At 40.6% G+C, this 22,579-nt stretch overlaps 1 protein-coding gene across 5 annotated transcripts in view; it reads right to left on the bottom strand.

Annotated features, from left to right (window-relative positions):
• Nucleotides 1-22,579, bottom strand: part of MAPKAP1 (MAPK associated protein 1) — a 245,561-nt gene that overhangs the window by 154,693 nt on the left and 68,289 nt on the right. Inside the window, exon 1 of one of the 5 annotated variants that reach the window (XM_066367174.1) lies at nt 19,303-19,323. The exons of the other annotated variants lie outside the window; for them this stretch is intronic. The gene's annotated coding sequence lies outside the window, so the exon portion shown is untranslated. Of the gene's footprint in view, nt 1-19,302; nt 19,324-22,579 lie in introns of those variants that run through there. 5 annotated transcript variants of the gene reach the window in all.

Genomic DNA, 22,579 nt, shown 5'->3' with positions numbered 1-22,579 from the left:
AAGTCACGCTCGTATTTTAGGAACCTGTAATCCCAAATCTGCAGGTACTCTGGAACAGATTATTCCAAATAATGGTACTCAAGGTTGCGAAATCAACTTAGCCAATTGTGACTAATGTTTTAAAAAACAAAATAAAATTAAGCTTAGAATAAAAAGAGCAGAGTGGATTTGCACTTAGTAAGGTTAAGTATTCTTCCACAAAACTTTTCCTTCATATATTATATATCTATATGTACTGGGTGTGTATACTGGGTCAGGGTATAAAATGGATCTCATTATATGTGATTCATGGTCAAATGTTTGTAAGCCTCTGCTTTGGGATGATTCTTGCATGTGTCAAATATGTATAAATGGTATAGTCTTTAACAGTAAAATTGTAAAAATCCAAAATTTCAAACTAATAAATACCAGAATACTCAAACAATGGGGTATCTCCATAAATGACAATGACTTAACCATAGTACAGGCATAAACACAGGTGAATCTCAGAAACAATGTTGACAGGAAAAAGTTACAGACGAATACTTAAAGCACAATTCCATTTACATAAAGTTCAAAATTATACTGTTTAGGGATACAAATATATGGAATAAAGCTATAGGAGAAGAGAACAAACTAAGGACACTTCTGTAAGAGGAGAGCAAGGAAGATGCAGAGGGAACTTCAAAAGTAAAAATAATGTTCTTCATTCCATAGTGGGTGATGAGCACAGGAGTGCTTATTGTACAACTGTTTTTTTCTTATATCTATCTTTAAAATATTTTCTGTATCTCCTTAATATCTAGTTTTTAAAATTTTAGACATATTTACAAGTGAATCCATTTCTCTACTTCAGAAGAGCCTCACGATCTTTCCAGCTTATGTGGACAGGAAAAGTACCCAATTATTCCCAAGCAACCAACAACTTCCTTTAAGGATTTAAGGAGGGAAAGAGGAAAAAAGGGAGGAAGGTGGGGAAGAGGGGGAAGGGAAAGGGGAGGAGGGAGGGAGAAATGGAGGGAGGAAAAGAGGGAGGAAGAGAAGGAGAGAAGGAAGGAAGGAAGGAAAGAGAAATGCATTAGATGCCAAGAACACTCTTAACAATTTCTCTTCATATTCTTTCAAAATCTTCTGGTATAGTTTACAGATAAAAAAAACTACTACACACCTCTCTTAAAGCAGAAAACTGAATGCTAAACAACTGATTAGGGACTATACCATGAATCAAGGTACAGAAAGTCAGCAGGGAATAAAACCTAAAATTCCTACTAAGTTTAATTGAAGCTCTTTTAAATATTTTTTCAACAATAGCCAAAAACAAAACAAAACAAAAATCAAACCAACTTAATAGAGGCTCTTATAATCTATTTAATATAGACTCTTATAAGTATTACAGAAAAGGTTTATAGAATATAAAGACATTTTCAACTCCACCCTGCCTTTTTTCACTCATTAATATTTGTCTTAATATTCTTTGCTTGATATAAACACTGGCTAGCCCCATTTTAGAGATGTTGATGTCTTGCAATTTAAAGAGAGTGTTAACATTACTTAATGCCAGGCACTGAGGTGGCGGTAATAGTGATTACGATGACAGCAATACCACTAGGCCAGAGAAAGAGATATAAAGATGAAAATGAAAGAGGTAAAAAGAAATCACTACATTATTCTAATACTACTATATATTAATAATATTCTAGTATTTATGGAAATTCTATAAGAACCAATGAAGTACAACTATAAACATACAATTTGATAACGTAAAAGAATACAAAATTAACACAAATCAGCAACCTTCTTACACAATAGTTAAAAAATAACAGAAAATAAGACCCCATTTATAATAGCAACAACTGCAAATAGCTAGGAATAAATTTAAGCAATATGCGGGACATATGAAATAAAAAAAAACTTCTCAAAACAAATGAATTCAAAATCCAGAAGTTATAAAAGAAAAAATGATTAATTTCACAACATAAAAAAACTGTGTCTAGTCCAAAAAATAAATCCATAAATAAAGACAAGAGATACACATTAAATTGTACTAATCTCCACAATATATAAAGCACTCCTAGAAAATAAGAAAAAGATCAAAAATTCAATACATCTGGAAAGTTCACAAAACTGTCAAGGTTCTAAAACACATGAAAAGCTCAACCTCATTCATAAGAGAAATGCAAATTAAAATTACACAGATTCACTTTTCACCTATTAGACTGGCAAGAATCCAAACATTTGATAAATTCTGCAGTGAAGCTGTGAGGAAACAGGCACTCTCATATATTGCTGGTGGGCCTGTAATTGGCACAATCCCTATAGAGGGCAAGTTGGCAATACTTACAAAAATTACAAATGCGTATTCCCTTTGACCCAGCAATTTGGAATTTATCCTACATATATAATTGCACACATGCAACATGCCATATGTGGAAGATTATTCACTGCTACATTGTTTGTAATAGCAAAAGATTAGAAACAACTCAAGTCTCCATCAACAGGCTAAAAAAATTATAGTACTTCAAAACAATGGAATACTATGCAGCTACATGAAGAAATGAGAAATTGTCTTGGCACTAAGATAGATCTTCAAGTTATATTGTTTAGTAAAAAAAACAAGCTATTAGTGTTAATGGCATGTTACATTTTTGTAAAATGGGAGAAAAATTAAATTATATATTTATATTTGCATATGGACACTCTGGAAGGCATACACAAGCTAGTAAAATGGGTGTGGGTAAGAGAATGGGGGACAGGAGGGAGAGAGACTTTTCATTATATAATACCTTTTTACATTTTGAACCATAAAAATATTACTTACTTAAAATATAAAATAAAAAATAAGAAGATAAGAATAACAATAGCAGCTATCATTTACTGAGCGCTTACTTCAAAGTGGGCATGTATTATTAAATTCTCATAGTCCACTAAAGTGAGTAATATTAGCCTCACTATGGCCATGGACAGCTGGCTCAGTGGATAGAGCACTGGCCCAGAGTACAGATGTCCTGGATTCGATCCCTGGTCAGGGCACACATGAGAAATGACCATCTGCTTTTCTCCCTCTCCCTCTCCCCTTTCTCTCTTTCTTCCCTCTCACAGCCAATGGCTCAACTGGTTTGACAGTTGACTCCAGGCACTGAGTATAGCTCAGTTGATTCGAGCATTGGCCCCAGATGGAGGTTGCTGGGTGGATGTGGTCAGGATGCATGTGGGAATCTATCTCCCCTTCTCTCACTTGAAAAAAAGAAATATATATATACTGATATATATATACACCTCACTATAAAGGAGAGAAAACTGAGGCCCATCTGTAAACCAGTGTAAACCAATGGTATCATCTGACAGGTTGTTATGAAGATTAAATGAGAAAACATACATAAAATACTTAGCACAATGCCTAATACACAGCAAATGCTTCATCAATGCTTTACCATTGCAAGGCAATATTCTCAAGGATGTTTCAATAAATTTACCCACATAAATACAATAAAATTGAACAGGAAGTTCAACAAAGATGTTTTAATTGAAATTTTATACATGTAGATTAAACACTCCTAATTAATTGAAGGCTGCTTTAAATATGCTATATCCTCACTATATAAATTATATGGTCATTAAAATAAATCCATAATTATACATAGATTGAGACTATTTAATTGTCTGAATACACCTGATGAGATAGGATATCAATTCAAAAGTCAGAAGTGGAACCACTGTTTATTTTAATAAAAGGAGGAGGGCTATATATGTGGTGGTAAGTTAAGAGAAATGCCCAAATGTAAGATCTGATTCCAAAATCCTGGCATTTCAAATTCACTTAGTTCCTCACAGACAACAGGATGCTTCACACCACAAAACTACACTACTGCATGTGTTGCTAGGCTATGATAAGCAATAGGCTCCTTTGGGAAAGTTTCAGAAGAAACATAAACTGTCCCCTTTCTAGAAACAAGCTATATAACCTAGGATGCCCTTTAGTATTTAACCCTGATGAAAAAAACATGAAGAAAAATCTACCAAGCAGCAGCTGACTTTTCATAAGCTTTCCAAAAGCCTTGTTCAATATAAATGAGGTAAGATTAAATTGAGGGCAGAGGCTTACAAAACATTTTATTTTAATTGTAGTTTTAAGTATCCATCTTCATTCTGTCTGAAAGATAAGCTACACTTGGATCATCCAATTTCATGGAAAAAGAATTCACAAGTACAGAAGAATAAAACTGGGATCATATTTGAAGTGTAGAATAAAGCAAACTATAAACAAGTTCCTTATCATTAAAGCATTAAAAGTTTTAAATTTATTGTTAAGAAAGGCTTTGTGCCCTGGCCAGTTGGCTCAGTGGTAGAGCATCGGCCTGGCGTGCAGGAGTCCATTCCTGGCTTCGGTTCCCGGCCAGGGCACACAGGAGAAGCGCCCATCTGCTTCTCCACCTCTCCCCTTCTCCTTCCTCTCTGTCTCTCTCTTCCCCTCCCACAGCCAAGGCTCCATTGGAGCAAAGTTGTCCCAGGCGCTGAAGATGGCTCAATGGCCTCTGCCTCAGGCGCTAGAATGGCTCTGGTTGCAACAGAGCAATGCCCCAGATGGGCAGAGCATTGCCCCCTGGTGGGCATGCTGGGTGGATCCCGGTCGGGCGCATGCGGGAGTCTGACTGCCTCCCCGTTTCCAACTTCAGAAAAATACAAAAAAAAAAAAGAAAGGCTTTGCATGACATTTTGTCACTATAATTATAAGGAAAACTACTCCTTCTACTCCTAGACTTCCTAGCTTTATCCACATGATAAGTCTCTCTGCCCTTTTAAAATACTGGGAGACTTGGCTGGGTAACTCAGTTGTTCAAAGTATTGTCCCGATATGCCAAGGTTGCAGGTTCAAGCCCCAGTCAGGGCACACACAAGAATCAATGAATGCACGAATAAGTGGGGCAACAAAAAAATTGATGTTTTTCTCCCCCCCCCCTTTCCTCCCTCCTTCTCTCCCTTCCTCTCTCTCTCTCTAAAAATCAATTAAAAAATAAAGAAATACTGGAAAAGTAGTCCCTTCTCTTTGTTCCAGGAAGAGTGAGTTATCTGGCATGGTCTCACATGTTCAAAAATCTCTCAGAAGTATTGCACAGCAATTACTACTACGTTCAAACTTTTGGGCTCAGGGCCCCGGCCAGCCTTCCTGAATCAGGGCTGAGGGCCCACTTCTCTCTGATCCCATCACTGGCATGGAAAGGCTATGAGTCAGCAACTCTGGTAAGTCTGTCTCCTCTGTAGATCTAATCTCTCGTTGGGTGAGTCATCCCAATGGCAAGAACTGAACTGTCCAAAACAACAGCCACTGGCCACATGTGGTTACTTAACTTAAAATATAAAATTCTATTCCATAGTCACACTATTTAAATTTAAATTAACTTAAATTAAAAATCAGTTCCATAGTCATATTAGCCACATTTTAACTTAAAAGTCCCAGGTAATCCCATGGCTACCATACTGAACAGCACAAATAGAGAACATTTCCATTATCATAGAAAGTTCTACTGGATAGTGCTGATCTACACTCAGTGGAGGAGGTATTATGGTACTAGGGCTGCAGACACTAATCAGCATCGCCAGTAATAAAATAAATATTTTTAAGCCCATTTTCTGATTTCTACATCTAAAGCTCAAGGTTTCACAGTCAGAATAAAGAGAATTATACTTAATGTTCACCTTCAAATCCCCAACAAAAATAACTACCATAAATAGAACATTTATGATGTGCTAATCACTAAAAGTTTTTTTTTTCAGCTTTTCTTTTTTTTTTTTCATTTTTCTGAAGCTGGAAACAGAGAGAGACAGTCAGACAGACTCCCGCATGCGCCCAACCGGGATCCACCCGGCACACCCACCACTGGGCGACGCTCTGCCCATCCTGGGCGTAGCCATGTTGCGACCAGAGCCACTCTAGCGCCTGAGGCAAAGGCCACAGAGCCATCCCCAGCGCCCGGGCCATCTTTGCTCCAATGGAGCCTTGGCTGTGGGAGGGGAAGAGAGAGACAAAGAGGAAAGCGCGGCGGAGGGGTGGAGAAGCAAATGGGCGCTTCTCCTGTGTGACCTGGCCGGGAATCGAACCCGGGTCCTCCGCACGCTAGGCCGACGCTCTACCGCTGAGCCAACCGGCCAGGGCTCTAATCACTAAAAGTTTTAATGATCAAATTTAATTCTCACTACTATCCTGTAAATGTGTTGTTACATCCTTTAGATCAGGCGTCCCCAAACTATGGCCTGCAGGCCGCATGTATCCCCCTGAGGCCATTTATCCCCACCGCAATTCCAGAAGGGGCACCTCTTTCATTGGCGGTCAGTGAGAGGAGCACTGTATGTGGTAGCCCTCCAACGGTCTGAGGGACAGTGAACTGGCCCCCTGTGTAAAAAGCTTGGGGACCCCTGCTTTAGATAAAAAATTAAGGCTTACAGAAATAAAGTGATTTGCTCAGCCTGACCAGGCAGTGGCTCAGTGGATAGAGCGTCAACCTGGGATGCTGAGGACCCAGGTTTGAAACCTGGAGGTTGCCAGCTTGAGTGTGAGCCATCCAGCTTGAGTGTGGGGTGGCTGGCTTGAGCATGGGATCATAGATAAGACCCCATGGTCGCTGGCTTGGGTCCAAAGGTCGCTGGCTTGAGCAAGGGGTCACTGGCTCACTGGAGTCCCCTGGTCAAGGCATGTATGAGAAGCAATCAATGAACAACTAAAGTGTCGCAACTACAAGTTGCTACTTCTCATCTTTCTCCCTTCCTGTCTGTCTGTCTCTCTCTCACTAAAGAAAAAAAAAGTGATTTACTCATGCCATGGTCAGTCACATAGCTAGTAAGTGGTAGAGTCAGGATTAATTTAGAAAAATAAACAATCAAACAAAACTGTAGGTGCAACTCATATAACAAAAATAAGTAGGGCTTATCCCACTGAAGGGCATCTGTGAAGTTTTCGTCATTATAGAATTACACAAAATTAGAACATGAACAGAAAAACTAATGCAGTGTTTCATGACCATCTTTAACACATGACCCCTGATGACTATAAAAATCTCATACTCCCCCTGAGAAGATGTGTACCTCACCAAAGCAATTAAAATTTCTTTTATCTCCTGCATATTCCCAACAGTCAAATTTTCGTGAAGCTTTACTTTTTTGTATTATATAAAAATTATTTTTTAATTTCCTTACATAACATTAGAGTATCAAATTTGGTTTTTCAAAAATACATTCATTCCTCCTTGAAACACAGCCACACTGAAGCTCAAACACTGATGATTCTGCCCAACCTTCCCAACTTTCAATGAGAACAAGGAGGCCAAAGGCGGGTGGGAAGGGACCGCCCTGCCTGCAGTGAGGGACCGACCGCCAGAGCCAGCAACATCGGTGAGGCTCAGCCAACATACTGCACTTCACCTGACTCTGGAATGCAACGTTCCTTAGGGTTCCCCACTCCCCAATCCAAAAAGGCTAAGATTTTGTCCTATCTGATGTTAGATTCTGTGGGCGTTGTGGCAATGAAGCTCTGGCAGTACATGGAAAAGAATTTCCTAAGCAATTTTTAAAGAGCATTGGAGCCGAAGGGACTTCAGAGAACAATCCATCTCCTAACATTAGAATTGAGGAGACAGAAGCTCAGCTAGTTGTATATATAAAACTTAGGCATCCTACACTTTACCATTTTATAGCCTCTACGGCAAAGGTGGCCTGTTCATTCATTTAATTTTGCTAACTGTCTACTGGGTGCCGGAATCTGTGCGATTTGGGAGGTTATAAAGACGAACCAGGCATTGCCTCTGTCCACACAGAGCTTACATTCTTGTGGCAGCGAAGGATATAGAAGTGTAATTACGGCCCAGGCCAGTTGGCTCAGTGGATAGAGCGTCAGACTGGCATGCGGACGTCCTGGGTTTGATCCCTGGTCAGGGCTCACATGAGAAGCAACCATCTGCTTTGCTTCTCTTCCCCTTCTTCTCCCTTCCTTCTCCTTCTCTTCCCCTCCTACAGGCAGTGGCTAAACTGGTTGGAGCTTCGGCCCTGGGCACTGAGGATAGCTTGGTTGATTCAAGCATCGGCCTCAGGCAGGAGTTGCCAGGGAGATCCCGGTTGGGGTGCATGTGGGAGTCTGTCTCTCTATCTCTTCTGTTCTCACTTAAAAAAACAACAGTACAATTACAATACACTGTGTAAATAAAACTTGTCAAAGTGAACTGAAGGGAACCAGCATAGGCCAACTGAATCTTAAATGAACATGCCACAAACAGAAACATGTTATATGACAGAATATGAAATGGAGGTGATGAGGACGCAGGTGATGAGGTGGGGAAAAGGATATTTTTTCCCAGTTTTATTGAGAGATATTTGATATATAATATTGTATTAGTTTAAGGTGCACAGAATAATGATTTGAGGCATGTATATACTGTGAAATAATTGACACAGTAAGTAAAAGGGTATTTTAAAATATTTCACTATATATGTTATCAAGAAACATCATATACACAAGAAGGATGAAACTCTAACCATTATCTTTCCACTTGGGAACTGTGCTCTCACTTTAAGTGACTTAAGATAAGAATGTGTCTGTTCCACAAACAGTGCTGGGAAAACTGGATATCCACATGTAAAAAATAAAGTAGTACCCTCACCTTATTCCATATGCGAAAACTAACTCAAAATGGATTAGCGACCAAAATGTAAGACCTGAAACTATAAAACCCCTAGAAGAAACACTAGGGGATGAGCTTCATGACACGTGATTTGGCGGTGATATCTTAGATATGGACCCAAAACACAGGCAAAAAGGAGAAAATACACAGATGGCATTATATCAAGCTTAAAAACGTATATGCAGCAAAAGAAATAATCGACAGAGTGAAGAGGCAACCCATGGAATGGGAAAAAGTATTTGCAAAGCACGTATTTGGTAAGGGGTTAATATCCAGGACTTGTAAAGAACTCCCAGAACTCAACAACAAAACCAAACAATCCAATTAAAAAATGAGCAAAGGACATTCTCCAAAGCAAATATACAAATGGTCAACAAACATAGGAAGAGAAGCTCAACATCATTGCTCAGAAAATAAGTGTTGGTGAAGATGTGGAAAAACTGGAACCCTTGTACACTGTTGGTAGAAATGTAAAATGGCACAACTGCTATGGAAAATTGTATGCAGGTTCCTCAAAAAAACTCAAAATAAACCCAGCAATCCTGTTTCTGGGTACATACCCCAAAGATGAAAACGGCATCTTGAAGAAATATTTGCACACCCGTGCTCATTACAGTGTTATTCACAATAGCCAAGAGGTGAAAATAACCTAAATGTTCACCAACAGATGACTGGATAAAGAAAATATGATACACACATACAACTAAATACCATTCTGCCTTTAAAAAAGAAGGAAACCCTGACATACGCCACAACAGGTATGAATCCTGAGGACATTATGCTATGTGAAGTACACCAGTTACAATTACGCTATGTGAAATACACCAGTTACAAAAAGACAAATGCTTCGAAGGTTCCACTTATATGAAGTATCTAAAATAGTCAAACTCTTAGAAACTCTAAGTAGAGTGGTAGTTGCCAGGAATTGAGGAGGAGGGAGAAAAGGGAGTATTTGTTCAACTGGTACAGAGCTGGGGTTCTGTAAGCTGAAGAAGTTCTAGACAGCTGTGGTACAATGTGCAGATAGTTAAAACTACTTTACTGTACATTTAAAAATGCAGGGAACTCACTCATCTGCACTAGCAGGCAGGCAGGGCCACAGAAAATACAAAAGTCATTTTTAGATATCTCTATAGTACAATAAACGTGGCTTTGTGACACATATAATTCATAAACATATTCAAGTGACATGAATATCAAAATTAGTTTGCAGGCTCAAGCTTAGAAACTGATTATGTGGGCTTGTAGGATGGCCAAGTGTTGAAGGAGGAGGCCCTGACCCTGTAGTCAACTAAGGCTTTAGATCAAAAGAGTCAATGCCAAAAGGCGATGACATTAACAATCTTGTAAACTGAGACAGTCAGTGTCCAGGAATCCTGACTCTCCAGTAACTGACTAGATCTGTACTGTGCCAGGTAATTTGTAATATACTGTAATATACTACCTCTTGCCTTCCAAAAACTAGGTGGTTCAGTTACTTTACAGATGAGGCTGCTAAGGCTCAGAAAGAGGAAATCCTTTGCCGAAGGCAGGGCAGCAGCCCTGGGATTTCAGTGCAAGTCTCGAGAGTTAGGGCTCTCTCTGCTTTTACTACACTGCCTCCCACAAATAGCCACCACTGAACACGTTACCGTGGAAAGATGAGTAATGCTCGCTTTGCTGTGCCCAGCCGGGCAGAGCCATGCAGAGCCCTCTTCTAGCTTAGAGCTGTTCTCCTAGTTTCAGGCAATGCTCAGATCCTGTGGGTCATCCTTCTCTGGGTAGATTCTGTAAATTCCAACGCATGGTCCTCATTCCCAGTCCCTATCACCTTCCGGTGGCCGTTGTCTGAACAAAGGATGTTTATAGTTGTCAGTGCCTGCCCACTGGAACTCACACTAAACTCTATTTTTGCTAAATGAAGGCATAATGATTTATTCAGACCTAAGGATGTCAAATTCTTGTTCAAAAGATGACTATCTAAAGCAGGTCAAATCCTTCTTGACAACGCCTCATCTCTCGCCTTTCCCACCCTCGCTTCAGGCACACTCAACCATTTTGAATCCCAGACTCCCCAGACTCTCTCTCCCCCACCTCAGACATTTACACCAGCATTTCCCCTGCCTGGAAGCCTCTTGCTGGACTGTCTACCACCCGCCAAGGTCTGGCTTAGGGCTCATCCCTAATACTTTTCCAACCCAGATCCAGGTGGGTGCCCTCCTCTAAGGGGCTCAGCCTCCTGAACTTCCCTCTCCCAGCATTTATCACCCTGGGCTGTAACTGTCTCAGTCCCCTATACTACAGGATTACATTCCACAAGGTGAAGGACTATGTCTATCTCATTTCTGTATTTTCAACATTTAGCAAAGTTCTTGGCATACAGAAGCACTCACGAAATATTTGAGAAATGGCTGAAAGAGTTTTTCTTTCAATTATCTGGCTCTGCTCAATCACACTGAGTGTACAACCAACCATGACCCCAAACCTTTTCTTTTAAGTACTTACTGGTTAAACTTTATCTTCCCCTTGCCTTTCTCCACCACCATCCTTATACAGAAACGATTGATTTTATGACCTCAGTACAATTATCATTTTGCCCTGTCAAGACCACTTTGGTCCCTGACTTTGTCACTGTACATGCCTGCTATTTTCCCAGTTTCTGCCTTCCACAAATGTGATCAGCTATCATCAGTGTCCTCACTCAAATCCCTGATAGCAATGAAGACAGAGTCCTGCAGCTTGCCACAACAGATAGCTCTCCAGTTTGACATGAACCCATTAATCACCACTCTGCATAGTCAGTCAGCCGGTGCAAGTCCACCTGACCACAACATTACTAGCCAACATTTCTCTAGCTTGCCTATAAGAATACTGTGCACGATACTGCTAAAATAGTTACCGTATTTTCCCATGTATCAGATGCACCCTTTTTTTAAAAACTTGGGGTCTAAAAACCGGGTGTATCTTATTCAGTGGTTGTAGTTTGTTGTTTTTACTTGCATTTCTCACTTTTTCACACTTGTTTTTGCACTCATTGTAGACTTTTTTCTTGCATTTCCTGCTTTTTTGCACTCATTGTCTTTGCACTCATTGTTTCACACTTGTTACTGGTATATTAGAGTAGGTTACGTTTTGCCATGTTCTGCCCAGAAATGGCTCAGAAAAGATTTTTTTTTAATTTTTTTAAAATTTTATTTATTGATTTTACAGAGATAGGAGGGAAGAGAACAAGAAGTATCAAGTCATTATTGCTTCACTTTAGTTGTTCATTGATTCCTTGTTGTATGTGCCTTGACCAGGCAAGCCCAAGGTTTTGAACTGGCGACTTCAACATTCCAAGTCAATGCTTTATCCACCGTGCCACAACAGGTCAGGCTCAGAAAAGATTTTTGTATAGTGCTGAATTCCAGTTAAAGGTGATTCAGTTTGCAAAAGTGAATGGAAATTGTGCTGCTGAAGGTAAGTTTGGTCCTCCTCCAAGTGAGAAATCAACCCAAGACTGGCTACGGGAAGAAGAAACCCTACTGAAAACGCCACGGCAAAAGAAGGCCACGAGAGGCAAGTCAGCAAAATGGCCTGAGTTAGAAAGAATAGAAGATATGGATTGAAGAGCAAAGGGCAATTGGAATTCCTGTGTCCACAAAGATGGTTCAGCATGAGGCAAGAAGAATTGCTGATGAAAAAGAAGTTACTGATTTCAAAGGAGGACACAATTGGTGCTTCAGGTTCATGAAACAAAATGGACTAAGCGTGTGTACACACACCAGACTTGCCCAAAAGATGCCTGAAAGCTATGAGCAGAAGGTCCTTGAATTTCATCGTTTTGTCATTCAATGTCGGAAGACACATCAGTTTGAGTTGGGACAGATTGCAAATATGGATGAAGCCCCCCTTCAATTTGATGTTCCAAGTAACAGAACTGTTGATAAGAAGTGGGTGAAAACTGTAACTGTGAAGAGAAATGGATATGAAAAGAGCCATTATATAGTTGTTCTAGCTTGTTGTGCCAATGGAACCAAGCTGCCTCCTATGCTGATTTTCAAAGCAAAACAATGTCAAAAGAAGACATTCCTCAAGGAGTGATTGTCCACGTTCATGACAAGGGTTGGATGGATCAGGATTGGATGAAGATCTGGTTTGAGAAAGTTTGGAGAAGACCAGGTGGGCTCTTATGCAAACCTGCCCTATTGGTGCTTGATCAGTTCAGGACACACATAACAAAAAACACAAAGAAGATTGCTGCAGAGCAAAGAACAAAACTTGCCATCATACCTGGAGGTTTGACATCCCAGCTCCAACCACTTGATGTCAGCATTAACAAACCCTTCAAAGCTGCCATGAGAGACGAATGGAACCAATGGATGAAGTCTCCTGGGGACAATTTGACATCAGCAGGAAGAGTAAAGAAACCAACTATAGGAGAAGTTTGTACCTGGGTGAAAAGATCCCAGGTATAAAGTTTGTACCTGGGTGAAAATATCCCAGATATAAAGACTGAGATCATTGTCAAGTCATTTAAGAAGTGTGGCATTTCAAATGCCATAGATGGAACTAAGAAACAGTGATTCATCATCAGATACAGATGAGGACAAGCTAATGGATGGGAGTTTTGACAATGATGAGGAGTTGTATAAATTTTATGATGAATAAAACTTGAGTTCAATAACTTTATGTAATACTTTTTTTTTTCAAATTTTGGGCCCCAAAATTAAGGTATGCCTTATACATGGGTGCATCTTATACATGGGGAAATACGGTAATGCTTTACTGAAATTCAGAACATAGTGACCATGAAACTTTATTTAGCTAATCACCCTATCTGGTTCTGAGTGAACCCATGCTGGCTCCTGGTGATCACTACTTCCCTTTTTCAGGTGTGCAAGTCCTTCAACTGCTGTTAAATGAGATTTGTAAATCAAGCCTGCTCTGTTCTAAGAGTGTTGGCCTGGGATGCATAGGACCCAAGTTCAAAACCCCGAGGTCACTAGCTTGAGCGTGGGCTCGTCCAGCTTAAGCGCAGGGTCACTGGCTTGAGTGTGAGATCATAAAAATGACCCCATGGTCACTGGCTTGAGCCCAGAGGTCGCTGGCTTGAAGTCCAAGGTCTCTGGCTTGAAGCCCAAGGTTGCTGTCTTGAGCAACGGGTCACTGGCGTGGCTGGAGCCCTCCAGTCAAGGCACATATGAAAAAGCAATCAATGAACAACTAAGGTACCACAACCTTGAGTTGATGCTTCCGATTGCTCTCCCTTCCTGTCTGTCTGTACACACCCCCATCTCTCGCAAAAAAAAAAAAGACTTCTCTATTCCAAAGCCTGGGTTAATAGAGGAAGGTTCAGGAAAGAAGGCGAGTTTTAAGATTTTAATGCAGAGGACCAACAGAACGTGCTATCGGACAGAGGGAGAGTAGTCAGGCTGCAGTGTGAATACCAGAGACAGCAAGGCTAAATATGAGCAGCAGAGACAGCAAGCCAGAAAGCTTGGCCAAAGTCTAACCTGGAATAAATATGCAAGGCTCAGAAAAAGCAGTTCTTGCTGGGCTGTCTTCTTGATCGGAAAGGTCAGCCACAGCTGGGCTTCTGCCAGAATTCTCAAAACATGCACACACTAGATTGAGCAAAGCCAGAAAGTAACCCCTATATAGAAGACAGTTGTCAGAACAGACAGTCTAATTTCTCCAAAGCACCTTTTGATGACAAATCCACCACTAGGATTATGCATAATGTGCAATTTTGTTGCAAAGGACTATTGTGCAACATTTTTCCATTTCTCTTCCAGAAAAATACAGAGGTAATTATGCACTCATAGCCAATGTAGCAAATCAGTTAAATTAAACCTGTATTTCATCTAACTCATATAGGATATGAATAACACAACTAACTTTTCTAATTTCATACTCTAGTACTCCCAAGTAAATAAAAGGGAAAAAAAGTAAAGTTTTCCCCCTACAAATAGAATCTGTCAGTTCCTAGGATGTGCACTTTTCAGCTCATGCATCCTAAATGCATGTGGAGATATTATATGCACTTTCTATTTAGCAATTTAATTATATCTTTGCATTCAAAGAGTGGCAATGGTTTGCAGTAATAATCAGGTGAAAGCATTCTAACATTAATATGCTGGAATCCGATGTGTTAATTTGATGCAACTTTGCCTTGACAATATGTGATTAATTTGTTCTCAGGCTAGCCCTGCTCCCAGCTCTGACAGTTTAAAATGCTGGGTTTCTTTATCCATATTGCTATTTGACACGCCTTAGCCCACTGCTTTCCTAAGACCACTGTTAATTTGTAATGAACTTGCTTTTCAGGGGGGCTCCTTCATTTTTAATTCTGTCAGTGTCACCTCCTTGAGGAAAATTACAAGTTTCTGTAGGTGTGATTACTGCCAAGTGCTGCTGATAAGAGGTTTGAGAAAACAGGGCTTTATAAAGAAGTCTGTATTTAATCTGCTGAAACAGATTTACTGCCTCCAGACAAAGAAATATAATACAAAGTTCTCTTATTTAAAAGTCATCCCCAAGTTCTCCCTTACCACTACCTCCTCCTAAACAAAAACACAGTTGCATTTCCAGAACTCAATAATGAGTCACTCAGGGAAAAGAGGATAAAAAGTATAATAAATTTAAAAATAATGGCAATTCTTGTCATCAACTTAGACTTGTAGGGGAGTCTTATAAAACACACGAATACACTTTTCAATAGGTGGAGAAGAGGGGGGGAAATCCCACTGAAACAATTATGGTTTCACCTCCTTTCTAACTAGCTTCAAAAGCCCATTTCCTCTGGGCAAACTGAGTACTGGTGAAGTTAGGCATGGTTTAAATTTCTCCTTGGAATATAATCCTGCTAATGCTTGATGAAGGGTAAGGGGGGGGGGGGGATAAAAAGTCAGTCTCAAGACATGATGCTTAATATAATAACTTATTATCAGAGTAACAATAGGCAGCCTCTATAGAACTTCCACAAGGATTCTCCATTTAACCTTCAAAATTCAGAAGGTATTATTATTCACCTCTCTCTTTTTTTTTCATGCAAGGAAACAACCTCAAAGTGTTCATCAAAAGGATTTACAAGCATGGAAAGAACAGAACTTTAGGGCAGAAAAACGCATCTTTTAACTGCTGGTCACCTGGTTTCTCCATTACAATGAATGAGATGGAAAAGATATCTCCTCTCTACTTAGTCCACAGATAGTGCTAACTAGTCTAATGTTGGATGCACTCTTTAGCCTTAATCTGACTCTCTTTCAGGCACGCTGTCTCCTGAAATTCCAACCCTCCCATTACAAAGCCTAGTATTTCCACAGGGCCAAGTAGAAATCAAGTCCCACTAATTCTACCATCAGATTTATCAGATGTTCTTAAATGTCTACTCACACCAACAGCCAGAAGCTTAGTTCAGCACCACTTACCTCAAACATCATTACTGGCACAAGCCTCTTCTCAGAAGAGTAGAGAAGTTTCCCAATATGTCACAAAATAAATTAAAACTCCTAGATATGAACTACACTGAGTTCCTATTACCTAGTCTTTTTCTGTGTTCCACAACTACTGCTTGATTAAAAAAAAAATCCAGAGAACTACCTTCCACTGTATGATCAAGCCAAACTCACTCCCCTCCTCTACATCCTCACCAAGATCATTGCTCTGTCCTTGGATAAAACATTTCCTACCCCTGCCTTCTCTACCAGACTGTCCGTGAAGCAGCCTCTAAGACAGAGGCGTGTTAACTGTGGAATATCTGCTCAAAGGAATGTAAGCGAGTCACTGATAAAGAAATATTTACTTCAAGTATACAAAAAGAAAAACTCAATTATCACAAATGTAGGTAAAAAAGGAGAATACAAAATTATACATAGACTAAAACTAAATTATGCTAAATAATGTAAAAAATGATTTAGCATCCACTGCTCAAAAAGATAACATGAAACTTTTATTTTTAAGTTTCTGTAATTTAAAATTTCCTTAATGCTTCTTTTTTCCCCACTGACTTGAGAGAAGGATTAGGGGATAATAAGGGGGTGAGGGAGAGAGCGATGCATTCATTATCCACTGAACCACCTGGCCAGGGTTCCTTAAGTCTTCTTTATTGTGGTTTAAGTACCTATTAGTCTGCAAGGTCCTTCAGAACAGGAATAGTAGTGTATTTACATTGTATCCCTAGCAAATAGGGTCTTGGTAGGTTTTTACTAAATTAAATGAAATAAAAATTGCTAGAGGGCATGTCTGTATCTGCTTAAACACGGCCACCTAGAGGAGCTCAGTACAGTCTGGCACATGACCTCCAAGCACCAGCTGTAGCTGATGTGGTGGGAACACCTGCTGCTCCAGGGTGCTGTCCCCTAAAGGACAAGCAGCTCCGGGGCAGAGACTACATTCCCTATTCTTCAGTCTTCCTCCTCTACTGATTTGTGTCGGAAGGTATTCTAGGGAACTGCTGCTGAAAAGAAAAATAGAGGCTGGCTCTAAGATGAACACAACAGAGCCAAGAAAGGCAGAAAACACCTCCCCAATGGCAGGTGTCATGCCTAGAACAATGTACTGTTGAGAACAAAATAAAACAATAGAATAAAAAAATAAAATAAAATAAACAAATAACACTAAAGGGGAAAAAGTACATAGGAAAAACATTCATGCATATATATCAAAGTCGTGATAAAGATAAATTAAATAGATAATTCAAAACTCTCCACACCTAACAACTCTTGAACTGTAATCTGCCAAGTAACTGTATTCTCTAATACATGAGTTGTATGTCAATCTAACACTACCAGAATGGTCTTTATTCCAATGAAGAAAATGCTAAACCAAATACTGCACACGAGATAGGTGCACTAGTGTATCTAGTTACCAGACCATTCACAACTAAAACTGCATTAATTAATTGAAGCAAGAATCTACCATCTTGGTCACCTGTTACATGCCAACAATGATAGCAGCACAGTCTCATGCATAATCCTTCAGGAAAGCCTCACAGCTCCTACCAGCAAAGCTGGAAGGACAGGGCACTGGGGCTTCCAACAGAAGTTAAACTCTTATTTACCCAAAATTATACAGACAATAAGTGGTGAAGCCAGTGCCCAAGTCTGTCTGACACTTAATCCACTACACCCAGTCCCTGCCCCGAGAGCCCACAAACACACATGACCAGAACATCACAAATCAGTAACTAATTAGGTATAACATAAATGATACAAAAGTGCAGAAGGAGTGGGCGGAGAAAAAGTGGTTCAAGCATCAAAGTGCTAACCAGAGTGAGTTTTGCCCTGTGCTTTGAAGAGAATGAATCAATGGTCTAAATATAATCCATGCTGAAAAAGTACCTGGAGCAAACGTGTGAAAAAGTTACTTGTGGTCAGAGAACAAAACTGTCAGGAAATTGGAAGGCAAGGTGACAGAAGATGGAATCAGACTGACCCAGGTTCAAGCACTACACAAACTTTCTTCTATCAATTTACTGATTTTTGGAGAGAAAGAGAAAGACGAAATTGTTTGACTTATTCACACATTCCTTGGTTGATTCTCGTATGTGCCCCAACCAGGGTCAAACCCACAATCTTGGCAAATTGGGATGATGCTCACCAACTGAGCTACCCATCAGGGCCACAAGCGTTCTTAATTACTGGCTTTCATTAATTCACTCACTCAACAAATAATTATTTTGCACCTATGTGCCAGTTCCTTTGTGGGGTTTTTTCAATTCCTTTCTGCCTTTTGATTTCCTCATCTAGAAAATGAGAATACAAATCTCTAGCTCTTGGAGCTCTTGTGGAGCTTAAATGAGAAATTATGTATTAACAGCCTGACCAGGCGGTGGCGCAGTGGATACAGCGTCGACCTGGACACTAAGGACCCAGGTTTGAAACCCTGAGGTGCCAGGTTGAGCGCAGGCTCGCCAGCTTGAGTGCAGGATCATGGACATGAACCCATGGTCGCTGACTCGGCTGGGGCCCCCGAGTCAAGGCACACATGAGAAAGCAATCAATGAACAATTAAAGTGCAACAACTGAGTTGATGCTTCTCATCTCTCTCCCTTCCTGTACTCTCTGCTTCTCTCTCAAAACAAAACAGAAAACAAAAGCAAAAACAAAAAAGCCCTGCAACAGGAAGGTAGATAATGGATAAATAAAAGCTGAACTGAATTGAACAGTAAGAATGAAGATGAAGAATGTGGGGCAGAAAGGGTAGCACTGCTGAAGGGCTCTGTCCGGCCGCAGAATTTAGTTTTGCTACCTCAAGGACATTGGATGTGTTTCATCTGGCCACCACTGTACAAGACACACCAAGAGAGAGGAGAGAAGTGGCAGGGAGACCAGCCTCGAGGCGGCTGCTGTGACATAAATGGGACGTGAGAAGGTCCTGGAACAAGGGGTGACTGGGGAGTCTGAGAAGTGTCACGTCTGACAGACACCGAGAAGGAATCACTGGCTGACCTCAGGAGCGGCACTGCCAGTGGAGAAAAAGAACAGGACTCCCATCAAGTCAAATCTTTAAATGGCTTAAAAGGCCCACGCTAGAAATAATCTTTCTCTGAAAATAATCACCTAGACATTATGAAGTTCAAAGAAAGACTCTTGGTTTTGCACACAAAATACACTTAAATATTTTTCTGCTTTTTATACAAGCAATATTCTTTCTCCTAGTCAAGTCTAAATACTTACTGGTCTGTACAAATTACCTCGATCTTTCTGAGATGAAACTGCAATCTGCTTACTCTCACTCATGTCCCTCAATCATTCTGCTTGGAGAAAACAGAGCTTGCACCCTTTAACACAGCAGCACATAAAACATTGTGTCATCAGTAGAACAGCGGCACTCTGTCCCTAAGCACCTCATTGTCTCCTAAATGGCCTCAGCTACAAATATTCCACTGGCAAAAAGACTTTATGAAAACCTCAGGGCAAAAGGAATGATCACTACCTTTGCATCCAATCCCTTAGGGAAAACATGAAGCCACTTAAAAACTGGCTAAAAATTAACCCCACAATAACAAGTGGAAGACCTCTGGGAGCCCTTCACACACGTTCAAGTGTAACACACAGATTAAGAACACTGCCTGCAGCCAGAGTGCCTGGGCTCAAATGCTGACTCCCCATTTCCTAGCTCTATGACCTCAGGCAAGGTAACCTCTCCCTGCCTTAGTCTCCTCACCTCTCAAACTGGAGATCATCAGGATACCTCCCCACAGGGCTGTTCTCAGAATTAATCTTTACATGCAAAGCACCTAGAATTGTGCCTAGAACACAGTAAATTCTCAATATATGCTAGTTACTATTATTATTGTTATCACTCAAGTCGTTTCAATTGCTTACAATATAACCCACCAGGATGTAGATTTCTCCCTCTCCACCTTTCCTTCCCAATACCTACTGAGCCCAATGGGAAAAAGACAGAAAGAGAAAAATTTGTACCCTAAAAAGGCATAAACAAGTTTTGGGGGAAGTACAGAAGACAAAGCCACTGTTAGGTGAGTCAAGGAAATGTTATGAAGGAGGTGACATCTGAGTTGGCTCTTGAAGAGGACACGCAGAAATTTTCTAGGAAGAGAGAAGTTTATGTGGCAGTAGACACAGCATCTGGTTTCTAATACGTAAGACCTGAATCAGCGGTTCAGGGTTTCTAAGGGTAGATGGCTGCTGCCTGAGGGAGTGTGATGAAGAGGGTAGCGGGAGGCTCATCTTCCCTTCTGGGGAACATACACTTTCACCAGGGCAGAAGCATGGGCCGTCACTGAAAATCTACCCCTACACATCAGGAACATTTCAGCCAGAGCCTCCTCATCCTTCAAGACTAGGCTGAATTAAGACCACTAACCTCTCTGCCAAGACTTCAGTCTAGGCCTGACTTTACTCTTTGAATTTCCAAATGCTCCTGTCCTTGGCTCAGGGTCTGTTTATCTCATGAGACTCAGAGGTGGCCCCTTGAGACCAGGGCTATCCTTTTTTCAATGCACCCCAGGGACCTCCTATTCTACCAGAAGCAAGGTAAACATGCAACAAATGTCTGATAAAGCAACTGCCTTGCCTACAATTATTCTAAGAGAACCTAAGTACTTAAGGGTCTCTAAATGTCTCATATTGATCATAAAATTATCTAATGCTAATGTTGGCTCTGACCTTGGTCATCATCCTCCCAGAAAGGTGAGATGATGCATTCAAAGTCACATAGAAAGCTAGTGACATAGCAAGAAACAGAACTGTAGTCTTCACTAATCAAGTACTCTTTCAGAACCAAGCTGGAGAAAACTGAGACTATTTCTTTCTTTGCTAAATGCTAGAAAAATCAGAGCTTCTTATATCCTACTAACCTATGCTGTATTTGATGAGCAAATATTTCTTTTAGTATACGTGGTTCTCCTTAAACAGACAGTATGAACTCCAAAGTCAAATAAACTGGATCTTGAACAAATTGCTTAATCTCTCAAATATCCCATATATATATATATATATGGGATATTTACTCAACTAACAATACCTACCCTCCTGGAGTTATTGTGTAGATTAGAGATGATATACCGTAATTCCCCACATATAAGACGCTCCCTTATATAAGACACACCTTAATTTGGGGGCCAGAATTTTTTTTTTTTTTTTTTTTTTTTACAGAGACAGAGTCAGAGAGAGGGATAGATAGGGACAGACAGACAGGAACGGAGATGAGAAGCATCAATCATCAGTTTTTCGTTGCAACACCTTAGTTGTTCATTGATTGCTTTCTCATATGTGCCTTGACCGTGGGCCTTCAGCAGACCGAGTAACCCTTTGCTCAAGCCAGCAACCTTGGGTCCAAGCTGGTGAGCTTTTTGCTCAAACCAGATGAGCCCGTGCTCAAACTGGCGACCTCGGGGGTCTTGAACCTGGGTCTTCCGCATCCCAGTCCAATGCTCTATCCACTGCCCCACTGCCTGGTCAGGCAGGGGCCCAAATTTTTTGGGGGGGGAATGTATTACATAAAGTTACTGAACTCAAGTTTTATTCATCATAAAATTCATACAACTCATCACTGTCAAAACTCCCATTCATTAGCTTGTCCTCATCTGTGTCTGACGACAAATCACTGTCTTCAAAGAGCAAAAAACAAGTGCAAAAAAAGCAGAAAATGCAAGTAAAAAAACATACAACCACTGTATAAGACACATCCAGGCCCTGGCCGGTTGGCTCAGTAGTAGAGCGTTAGCCTGGCGTGCAGGAGTCCCGGGTTCGATTCCCGGCCAGGGCACACAGGAGAAGCGCCCATCTGCTTCTCCACCCCTCCCCCTCTCCTTCCTCTCTGTCTCTCTCTTCCCCTCCTGCAGCCAAGGCTCCACTGGAGCAAAGTCAGCCCGGGCGCTGAGGATGGCTCTGTGGCTTCTGCCTCAGGCACTAGAATGGCTCTGGTTGCAACAGAGTAACGCCCCAGATGGGCAGAGCATCGCCCCCTGGTGAGCGTGCCGGGTGGATCCCGGTCGGGCACATGCAGGAGTGTGTCTGACTGCCTCCCCGTTTCTAACTTCAGAAAAATGCAAAAAAAAAAAAAAAAAAAAAGACACATCCAGTTTTTAGACTCCAAAATTTCTGAAAAAAGGTGCATCTTATATGGGGACATACGGTACTTGAAATTGCTAGCATGCCACCTGGCACACAGCAAGTATTCAGTGAACAGGAGATACCATTATTATCTTTATCTATTGTTCTTACCGACAAGGGTCTAATTTTCATATTTTTCCCTTCCCTTAGTGCCTTGTATTATGCTCTACAAATAACTGCCATCCAAAATTTCCTGAGTCTATGACTTAAAAAAACAAAAAACAAAAACAAACAAGTAGCCAATGTCTTTTCTTAATCCAGAAAGGATAATAGTTTAAAACAGTGGTGTTCAAAATGTTTGAAGTCAGGGTACATATAAAATCCTAGAAATAATTTTAGGCGCACTATATACAAGTTCTGAAAAATGTTATAATAATTAAGTCAAATAAT

This window comes from Saccopteryx leptura, chromosome 2 (assembly GCF_036850995.1).
Source record: "Saccopteryx leptura isolate mSacLep1 chromosome 2, mSacLep1_pri_phased_curated, whole genome shotgun sequence".
NCBI classification, from domain to species: Eukaryota; Metazoa; Chordata; class Mammalia; order Chiroptera; family Emballonuridae; genus Saccopteryx; species Saccopteryx leptura.
This window is presented reverse-complemented; position numbering and strand designations above follow the sequence as displayed.